Source organism: Glossina fuscipes, unplaced genomic scaffold, assembly GCF_014805625.2.
Source record: "Glossina fuscipes isolate IAEA_lab_2018 unplaced genomic scaffold, Yale_Gfus_2 89, whole genome shotgun sequence".
NCBI classification, from domain to species: domain Eukaryota; kingdom Metazoa; phylum Arthropoda; class Insecta; order Diptera; family Glossinidae; genus Glossina; species Glossina fuscipes.
The window spans coordinates 757,039-768,637 of record NW_023998443.1 but is presented as its reverse complement, the minus strand read 5'-3'; the positions used below and the strand labels follow the sequence as shown (position 1 = coordinate 768,637).

At 34.0% G+C, this 11,599-nt stretch overlaps 1 long non-coding RNA gene across 1 annotated transcript in view; it reads left to right on the top strand.

The window, feature by feature from the left end:
- The first annotated feature begins 447 nt into the window (after positions 1-447).
- LOC119638462 overlaps positions 448-11,599 on the top strand; it is a 179,461-nt gene continuing 168,309 nt past the window's right edge. The window contains exon 1 of the long non-coding RNA XR_005247440.1: positions 448-833. This is a non-coding gene — a long non-coding RNA (uncharacterized LOC119638462). The remainder of the gene's footprint in view (positions 834-11,599) is intronic.

Below are 11,599 nucleotides of genomic sequence, written 5' to 3'. Positions count from 1 at the left end.
TTTCATTCTCTTTCGAAATATCAAAACGCAAGAGTGGGACAAAAATAATTATATATTTATGCAATTTATAATACAAAAGTATATTTGCAAGTGAAAGTAAAATGAACGTTTTCATACTAAGTGATTTATATAATCGATTATTCATGATTTATCTTTATTTAATCATAAACTATTTAAAAAAAGTGCAATTATTTTATTATAACAAAAAAAAAAAAAAAAAAATTTCTAAATCACAAATCATATATGAAAATGGTTTAGGAAAAAGAAATTTTCGCTGTATAAAGAATGAACGCATTAAACGTACACACTACACGCGCGTGAATGTAACAAAAAAAAAAAAAAAACGGAATTGTAAGCGTAAAAATCCAAAAACAAATTTTAAATAATTATAAATCAAAGTAAACTAAAAAGAGAAAAAAAATAATCAAGAACAAATAATACTTTATGTGTTAGCAGTAAAGGCTTAGAAAATATAAAAATGTAAAATATTCCAATTAGGCGAGAGTTTCCTTTGGCGTAATCTTTGCGGGTATAAAAATTTAATTATTGTGGATGGCTCTTATCAAGAAGGAGTCAATTTAGAGTACTTCTGTACGATTATTCCGAGTTGATTTAGCTGTCCTTCTGTTTGTCTGTTCGTACAGGGGTTTTGGCACTCGCAATTTGCGAATTTACATTACGAGTAAACATTAAGTTCCCACTTACCTGTTATCATTGCCATGTAGGATTTCATGAATTTTTTTTCGATTGAAAAGTTTTCTAAGCCTTTAAATAAATATCGAAAAAAGTTGTGAACAAAGTGAACCTTAACCCGTGAAGCAACATTGTTAAAGGTAAGTGATATATTATTTACTCATATATCTATGTAAGTGCATACAAATATACGAGAATTTTGATTGAGCGCTACTTTGAGTTTAATACATTACGCAATTGCAAGCATTTTCCTGTTTACTGATATTAAGAAAATCGTATAACTTTTCAGTGTTCTGTACGTAGGAACAATGTAGCTTTCGTTTCCCTTTCTGCCGAACACCGGAGCGAAAACTAGCTCTTGCCTAAGTGATTACCCTCCGTTTTTCTAAAGCACTGAATCATTTTTAGTAAAACACAAATTCATTTTGGGATCGTACCAGACAACGGTTACCTTTCATATTTTTGCTCCCTTCGAATCTATTTAGAATTAGGAAAAACTAAAAGCGAAATCTTAAATCTTAATGAAAACACTTAGACAAGCGTTCCAAGAGTACCTTGCAAACTGTAAATATAACATATGTAAAATAATAATAATAGCAATGTAAAAAATAATGAGTGATATAAAGGGTGTCCGTGGCTTTTTGGTTTTCTTTTAAACTTGTTTTTGTACCCCGTTCTTTCCAAACGATTCCAAACTACCATGTGGTTGGTGTTTAGTGCCTCTGCTATTTCCAGACAGCTTGTGTGCTGCCGGTCTTGCTTCATCAGTTGCGACATTTCATTGCCTTTTTCAGTAGCTGGCCGATCGTAGCCGCTGGGCTCTTCGTTCACTTACAGCGTTCTCACATATTTTTTTTTATAGCAAAAAAGCATCAAATATCGTATTTCTTCGGATATTTCATTCGTTTTCAAATTATTATAGCTTTTTACACGAGCAGAGAATTAGAAAACTATCTTCGCGGGAAACGTAAGGTGAAATTTTACCTCTTAAGCACAACAGACACAAACAGATAACTGTTTCCCGATAAATAGGCATCCACACCATCTAGTGGTAGAAAACCGCGAAGAACGTTTATTTGGGAAAAGTATGTATGTATAAGAAAGTTTTCCTTTCAGATTGAATATTGAATAAATAAACGTTTTTCGAGAAAATCTAAAATACTTGATTGTTTGTTTGACCGCATAATCCAACACATGTTCATTGCCTCTATTAATATTTTAATTTCATCGGACGAGATATATAATTATTTTTTGAAATCAAAGCAAATACATATTTTCCATGACATCAGAAGAGACGCGAGGTTGACGAGCTTACAATCGATAATAAATTTCAAAAATTGTATGTATAAGGTTCAGTGCCTTTCAATATAAATCTAACTTGTTTATTGTATGCGCATTGCAAGCGCAACGACAACATTGTCTCATTCATGTATTTTACAATATTTTATATGAAAATAGGCCTGAAATTTGTTTCGTTACGTCAAATAGTGAAATGCTTGTAAATCTATCCTTCCACCGTATCAAGGTTAAAGCATTGCGACATTTTATTGTTTTTGTATTGCAGAATGTTGACAATTCCTTAAATGTTGTAACATAAAGCAATAAACATTTCAGGTAAATGTCACATATGATATGAAACGCAACCAAACAACCACGCGCAATATAAGCATCCATTAATTTTCATTCACTCATTCCTTCATTCATTCATTCAGTCATTCATTTATTCGCCTTTGCTAAGAGAATCACAACGAAACTTCATAACAAATTTTTGGGGCATAAGGGACAATAAAACTAATGACAAAGTGATTTTTTTTTTTTTTTCCTTCAAAAAGGCTATAGGTATGCGTACTAACGACGCATAGGGAACGAATACACACTCACATATATATATATATATATATATGTGTATATACACATTATCGTGTAATAATAATAGTAGTAGTAGTAGTAGTAGTAGTAGTAGTAGTACTAGTAGTACTAGCAGTGGTAGTGTTGTAGTACCGGAAGGTATTTACGCATACAAAGCACTGTACATATGCGTGGGATACATAAACGTATGTTTATTTTGTTTAGCCTCAGAGCAGATAATTCAAATTAAAACTGAACCCGGGGAACGTAAAAGCGTTTAATTGTTAGAATATAATTAAAATACATACGGATTGACAATAAACAGACTTTAAAAGTGCACAGGTATGTTTTCCTTTATTCCGCAACAGTAAATGTTTGTTAGTTTTGTGTTTATTGAATTACAAATTACTCGGAATTTTGTGCATGTTTTATTTATGTACGCATTCTTATGTGATTACCATAAGGTTACGAACTCTACGAACGAAAGAATTACGCTGGCAAACCAGCATCGTTAACTAAATAAATAAATAAATATGAAACGGTAGATGAACGGGTTGCAACGTGACCTGATACCAATAACCTTTAATTATGGCAAACATTTTGTGTAGAAGTGTTCGAGTGTTTTCCTTCTAGCTCGATACCTCTTTGTAACGGTAGCGGTATTTGTTAAATTGTTCTTACGTTCTTCGTATGCATGGTAACGAGCAATTATGTGTCACCTTTGCTTTGCTCTATGCTTATATTAAAATGCAGATGAACGTTTAATCACTAAAATTTTGGGAGAGGTTTCATTGTTGTTATCTTTCCTCTTGCTTTCATACATATATCGTGTTGTCGTTTTTTTTTTGTTTATTCTTTTATGTTTTATTGTAGTAAATTTGGCGTTTGGTTTGGCTTGGCTTGGCTTGGCTTGGCTTGGCTTTGCTTGGCTTGGGTTGGGTTGGCTTGGATCATTTAAGGATTTTAGGCGACGTCAACGTAACTCTATATTCATTGCCAAAGTACTCGTACTTGCTAGCGCTAAATATGATAATAAAGTGTTTATGAAAACAATGGCTATGTATGTGAGAGAGAGAGAGAGACCACAAAATGCACATACGGTTCACTATTATATAAGCTTTGCTACTGTTACCACCGCTACTACTACTACTACTACTACTACTACTACTATCGCTCCATTACTATGTATGCATTCATGATGAGCACAATAGTTGCGTATCGCGGTTTTTATAATACATACATGCGTACATGCAGTATATAAGCAAATTCTTTGAATACAGCATCTGTTGCTGGCACTTGCATTTATTGTTCGTGTTCATGTTTGTTTCAGCGTGTGGTATGCAATTATTTGACTGTTTCCTGCATTCACGGAAGAACGGCAAAAATTTTGAATTTTGAATTTGCTTTAGTGTCGGTTCTTTCGTTTTTTGTTTTCTCTTTTTTTTTATTATTTATTTTTTTGTAGTTATATTATGTTCACAAATATTTGTGCATGATATTCAAGATGATTAAAACTTGCCGTTCGAGTTGCGGTTCGCGTGAAAGCGCAGGGGAGCAGATAATAAAACTTTAGCGATTGTTTTTGCGGCTCTACTTAAATAAAATACAATAATTTATGAGTGTACGGTCAACTTAGATAAATAGGATACATACATATATTTCTCTTTATATATGTGTATGTAAATTATTGAACTAATTGAAAAATTCATAGACTGTTTTCACATCGACATTATTTATAGACGTATTAAACATTTAATCCGTCCGTCCGTCGTCGTCGGATATTCTCATAGAATGCGTTTTAAAATGTGTGCGTATGTTTTTTTTGCAAAGTTATTTCGTTACATAATAGTTTAATTAAATGCACAGTTTCCGAAGAGATCGATACAGGTAACCGCTTAAAGGGTTGTCATGATAGGCAAATTGTAGGGGTTCTATCACGATATTTTTAAGGATCAATGATATTCTCCTGAGCGGAGTCTTGAAGAAATCCACCAGTTGGCAGCTCCTACAGTAGTTTTATTTTGGGGGCGAATTTTGAGTTTTCATTGGACAGGATCAGGTATCATTATATCCTGCATCTTGCACCCTTATTATCCCTGCCGATTGAGAATTATTTTCTGAATTAGTTTCACAATCAGCTTTGATGATCCGTGAGGGCGAGTTTTTCGACCATTTCCCCCTTATCGGCCTATTTTGAAAATTCGTTACATAGACAAAAAGGTGCAATTTTCAAAATTTCTCGACAAAACGTCGTTCTTTAATAGTATTCGGACACACTAAATTGGTATGAAACATTTGGGTAGTCTGGGTTAAAGTATGCCTTGGAAAAGTATGGCTCCTATATTTTTTGTAAGTTACGGTATATTGTTAGAAATTTAATGTTTTTCAACTTTACATTTAAGACTAGCTAAGAGAGTACAGTAAAAGAGGAATATAGAAATGGTTCTCATTCAAGATTTACTTACCTTCACTGAACTTCGTCTTTATATATCTAATTTACGTTGCCTTGCTCGGACATTCAATACAAATCAAGTTGCTGCATGTTGCTTGTTAATGTAGACTTTCGGAAACAAAAATTATTGTGTACATAAATATTAGCTTTTATGTGCTGGTTAGTAACTGAGCATTTAAGACATCCGCGTCTTTCTCTATTGAGAAGGTTTGAAGTGAAGTGGCGTTGGGTTCTCATTTTGGTTTCAGTTCTGAGGAATTGAGAGATTGTGCACTCCGTGGTAGGACAATTAATTAATAAATTCGCGTCATTTGGTTTTTATTCTTCTTCTTGTTCAAAGTGTTAGTGGCATTTGCTCATTTAAAGATGCGTAGATAGAGGTTTCGCAAACTCCGCTCACTATTTAGATTAATCTATTGAATTCTAGAAGAAGAAGAAGAATTTTACAAACTCACCATATATCATTTTTGCTAATAGTAGTAGTTTTTTTTTTTAATATTTTTTCTCATATTTACCACTTTTCCTTTATACACTACTCCAGTTGGCAATGTATTTTTTTTTTAAATTGATTATAATTTTCTAAAAAGAAAAAAAAAAAAAATGAAAAGAAAAAGTATCGGTAAATTAACATTAAAGACAAAATTGCATATTTCGCTTGTGAGCTTTTAACGGTAATTCTATAAAAAGACGACATTAGTGTTAATAATAATAATAATAATAATAATAGAAACGTTGGCCTTGTGACAAACAAACAATAGGAGACACAGCAAAATAAGAAAATGAAGAAGAAGACGAAATCTAATTTCATAACTAATGTCATTTAATTTAAGCAAATATCACGAATTGCACAAAAGCCATTCAAAGCAACTGCTACTGCTTTCGTTTCTACATTGCCGTTGTTGTTTCTGATGATGGTGCATGAGGCAGCAAAAAAAAAAAAAAAAAAAAAAAATAAAGAAAAAAAGGAAAAGAAGAAAAAGACAAAATAAACACAAACAAAGCAAACGACGGGAGGCTCAGAAAAGCGTTATAAAACAATATAAACTTAAACAAACACATGCATGCACACGCTCATGTGCACAAATTCATAATAATGTGCACAACAAACGTACGTAATAAACCAAAGATATTCAGAGTGAGACAAGCAATACGACAAAAAATGAACGAAAAAAGCAAACAAACAGAATGGAAGGCTAAATTTTGTATAAAGACTCTGACAGTTGAAATGAAGACAAGAAAAAGAGATGGCTGCCTAGGGAGAAAAGAAATAGGAAATAATGGGGAGGAGACTTTTAGCCGACATAGCCATATACATATATACAAACATACGTGTACACATGAGGCTAAATCTAACGTAAGAAGACACCAGTTAACGGCAAGGTGCTGGTGCTCGTATCTTTTTTTTTTTTTTGTTTTCCCAGAAAGATACCTCGTGCATACAAAGGCAGATATTGTGCACTTGTGCAATTTATATTGCAATACAATTGTCATTAGGAAAATGCCGCAATAAACCATAAAAACAATACAATAAACATAGAGGAGTAGCAGGCAGCAGGCAGCAGCAGCAGCAGTAGCATATAGTATACAACCAACCAATGCTGTTGTCTAAGAGAAAAACTTAGAGAATATGAAATAAAAAATTTTTTTTTTATATATGTTCTTATAGGGAAGTGAACGCCGACACGTGCAGTATAGTGACAGGAAATACTATGACAATTAAGCCGCCTGTGCTTGCCGTCAAAACTAAACAAACTTTTACGTTCTTTGTAACAGTTGTACTCAAAGCGCGATTTGTATAGTTTTTATAGAATGATTTAAACGTGGCTTTTTTAACTACTTCTTAATGCGTGCTATTAAGATTTTCATAGAATCATTTCTCCAAAAATTTTATCCAAACTTTTAAGCCCAGAGAGGTCGGCAAGAAAAAAAACGAATTTTTTTCAAATTTATTGGGTTTGTATCACATGCACATGAACCGCAAGATATCGAAATATCATTTTGATCTTGCTCGCTCTCACTTTCTCTCTGCCGGTCTCTCACATTGTCTCACTGCATATATCTGCCACAAAAATTGGGGAAGAGAGAGAGAGAGAGACAAATAATATCGTAATTATTGTCCTGCCAACCAAATTTATGTTAACAAAGCGGTCTTCCGGTTGCAAAAATGCAAAAGGAATCTCCAGGCACCCCTGGAAGTATATATGTTGTAGATCAGCTTCAAGTTCGAAACCTTCTTAAGCATGCCAGCCTGCTCGTCTGTGTAATGTGTGCTGTAAACATTCCCCTGATCGTAAAGATGAAGCTATCGGCTTCAAATTTGGCAAAAACAATGGGAGCTCTTGTGCGTAGGTGGGCCAAATCGATGGAAGGACACGCTCCACAGGCCCATATAAACTGAGAACACTTCTTTTTTTTAAAAGGGAGTAAACAAGTGTTTTTTTTTTTGCTCACTACTCACAAACTACACAAAAATTCGAATACATATGCTATGGGAAATGCTGTAACACGTGTACAAAAATTGAAAAAATTTATAATGCATACCCAGTATTATAGTGTATGAAAATTTGATTTTGTTTTTGAATACTTTTACAAGGCTACCGTCGGTAAGGGTATCAAATACAAGAGCTTGGAGAATAGATATAGATTGGACATCGGCAATGCGTGTAAGAGGTTCGGTCGCGGACGAATATAGTTTTCTTACTACTTGGAGTTATGTCGTAAGAAATAATTTGCGATATCACATATACTTTTTGGAATCTTTAAGAACGATTTTTTTAGGTGGATTGAATGCTAGCCTATGCATACAATTGATCACTTATCTCGAACTGAACATCACAAAGCAAACGCAGCCATTGAATGCTTCGATTTGCTTTGCAAAATGGCTGCCGTTAGTTAAAAACGCTTTCCGTTTATTGCGTACTTTCCTGTGATTAACTCACTGTTTCTTTCATTCTTTTGATTCTTTTCGATTACGGCATCGTTTATTGCTCCTACGAGGCTTGAGCAAAAAGTTAATGACAAAACGTTGATATTCCTTCGCTATTTAGAGCAATTTCGACAACATTTACTTCAATGTGTGGGTGGAATGACTTTCACTTTCTCTTCTATACTGCTGAGAATGATTTATTGGTGTTGTAGCATTGATGTTGAGAAATGTTAAACAAACAAAATGTTAAGCAATGAAAGCATTATCATGTCTTTTCACGTCATTGTCCTCAGAATTATCACTACAACGGTTGCTTTTTTGTTTTTTTAGTATATCTTCTCTACCAGACTCTCTGATCATATTTTTATTACAATTTATCGACTTTTGACTATCGTCTTTACCTACGTTATCCTATGTGGAAAAAATGGTTTTCTACGTCTTCAACATTATTCAAGAAAGCATGGCTGTCTACGTCTTCACCGACGTTGGCGGCCCGAATCAATTTTGTTGTCTCTCCTAAAGCTGACATTATCCCCAGGTGGGATAAATAAGATAGTCTAGATATCAGGCTCTGCTTTTGTTTACTCAAGTTCTCAAGGTTTCATGTTCCTATGAATATTTAAGCCGTTAACCTAAAATAGATTTTAGAAGCCTCTATGCTTCTTTTGCATCACAATATGTGTGATCGTAAGAAAGGATTAAATGATCTTCGATACAGATTTTGCTTGATGTTGGGAAGTTTTGTCCAACTGTAATATATTTTTTAGAAGAAATATATAATGTATATAAACACTGATAAACCCACTCAGCAGGTGCTGAAAATTGCATGAAAGCTCAGCAATGTTGCCAACTTTTAAATTCCGGCTACGTACTTACCCTTACTCTTTGATATGTGTTCGCTGCTCGTTATTCATCGATTTTTTATAATGATTCCTCTATTTCTGTTGTTTTCAAATTTCTATTCTCTTCAAAGCGCCGCTTGTTTATGGCTTTTGTTTCGAAGACTGTTAATTACGGTTCTTCTTTTGTAACATGGTCTTTAGGCATTTTCCAGGATGTCTTTGTCTTGTCTTTTACAGTCTCGGGTAGCATATAGTAGATATTCAAAGAGAAAGCTACGTAAATTGCTATAAAACTCCAATAATTGCCGAAAAGTTGTTAAGTAAATGTGAATGCGTAGTTAACTGACTTCAAAACGAAGCGATGCGATTAACCATTTATGAAAAGAAGAAGATGCATCGCTTGAAATGACTTGTAATCAAAACCAGATCGAGTCGATTGAAATGCCTCAGGAACTGTAGTTGCTGAAATGTCTTTCATTTGCCGGAACATCGCCGTAGTTCATATTGGGGCTAATGAAGAAGAAATGTAAAATCTTCTTCTCCTAAGGCACCTTGTGCGTCTTATAATATCCTTCATAAGTTTGTCAGCTGAAGAAAAGGTTGAGCATGTCTGATTTACACACTGAGTATCACACAGAAGCGCTATCAACTTTTACCAGATACTAACTATATTTTTCGAATTTAATGTAAATCGTGTATGTGAAGCATATGTAACTGACTTAAAGCAGAAAAAGAAAAGAAAAAAAAAAACAAAGTGTCAAATTAATGTAAAGTCAATTTAAAGCGATTGTAGAGCCTCATATAAAAAGAGCAAAAATCATCTCAATTCATATGTAGTAAGCTTAAAACCGGCAAAAAGCAAAACGGGAAACGTAAAATGAAAAACGAAAAATAGGCAAAAAGAAAAAACAGACAAAAATGGCGCAAAGAAAAACTTTTGCAACAGTCTCTCACGTGAAACATACAAAACGGACTGCAGTGACAGGCATTTGTGTATGCTGTGCGACATAATGACGCAACTTAAGTGCTTGGGAATTTCGCGTAATGCACTTTTCATAAGATCCGTTTGTTTTTCTCAGCTTTCTTTATACTCTGTTAAGACCGCACAAAAACATTGAAATGCGTGCATACACACACACACACACACACACACATATATATATATATATATATATACAAACACACAGTCAGACCTAACCATATAGTAAAGCTCTTGCCATATTCAATACCTTGCCGTACCGAGTCGTTCGTTACTAAAGCAAGCAACGACGAGTGAGTAGAGAAGTCTACTAAAATTTTTTTCGTACTTCCGTTTTCTATACTACCGTCGTCGTCATCGTCATCGTCATCGTCCGCGCCGAGTAAAACAGCTCATGTTCATTTCATTGCTGCAAGTGAATTTCTTTTATTTGCTCATAATGTTTTTGGCTTGCAATTGTAGTCGTCGTTGTTGTTAATGTTCTTTGGGTAAAATAATACTTTTTTCCGTGTGCCATGTGATCCTTAAAGGTTTTTGTTCATTAGTGGATAATGAAGCGTAGTCGCACAATGAAAGAAAAAAAACTATCTTTCCGTACTTGCCTGCCAGCTAGTGGAGTACGTCTGTTTTTCTCCTTTCCTTATGTATACATATATATATATATATTCACGTATGTGTTTTTTGCCCTTTTTAACATTATGACAGTATGCGTTGCTAATCTAAATAGCACCAATATATAGAAATTGTAATGAAAATGCTTTGCGCATTTTTCATTGAATGCTTACAAACTTGTTGTTGTTTTGCCGGGCAAAAAAGCATTTCTCCGCAGATGTCACCAAATACAAATAATATTTAAGAAGGAAATGAAATTTTATATTAACAATAATTATAGTTATTTATTCGAACTTTATATATATGTGACTGGACGTCGGTAAGAGCTACAACAAGATGATTCCTATTTACGAAAGTCAAAGGTTATAGAGAACAGAAACGTATCATCACTTGATAAGATAAGCATATGGCCTATCGTCGCTTATGAACAGTATCACGCAGCAATCTTTACTATACATTGGTAGGGTAAAAATGTTTAATGATATTTCTCTCCGAAATTGAATATTTTGCAAAAAAATGATAGAAAAATATTTTTATGCATAGTATTGCCCGTCATTACTCACTACATTTTCCACTTTTGCGTCAGCACAAAAAGACAACTGTGGCGTTTGATATCGTTATGAGAATAGTATAAGTAAGAAAATTATATTCGGTCGCGACTGAATCCTGTATACCCATTATTGTCATCCCAAAAAAAGATTTAAGAAGAGGAAAAGAATTAAATTTGCATACTTTGTAATATTGGGTGGGCGTGGTTAATATTTTACCTTTTAAGAATAAAAGTAAAGAAATTTTTACGTTGTATGTGTTGTCCTTTAGTAGTACCAAGCAGCAAACACGAAGAGCAAAAGTGTTTACAGCTTCTGTTGTATAGGCGTCTGGGAGTTATAGGCACGCCCATTGACAAGTTCGACTTATTTTCAAATTCTTTTGAAAATTTGTGGGTGATATTTGCATTTTTGCGAACGGCAGAAGGTTTACCACAGATACTGCACAGGTGAGCAGACGGACAGGTCGACAGATGAACGGACGGACATGCTTGGATGCATGACGTTCCTGAAGCTTACTTCTACGCGTCATAAATTTATTGAATTAAAAATTACATTTGAACACGCTATAACATTAAGTAGGCGTGGTTAATTTTCCTCATTTTTGTAGCGGTACTACAGCGTTGCCCATTGAATGTACATTCAAAATTTCTGTAAATTTGTGTGCTGCAGGTTATGATAATGATCTCAGTCTACGTG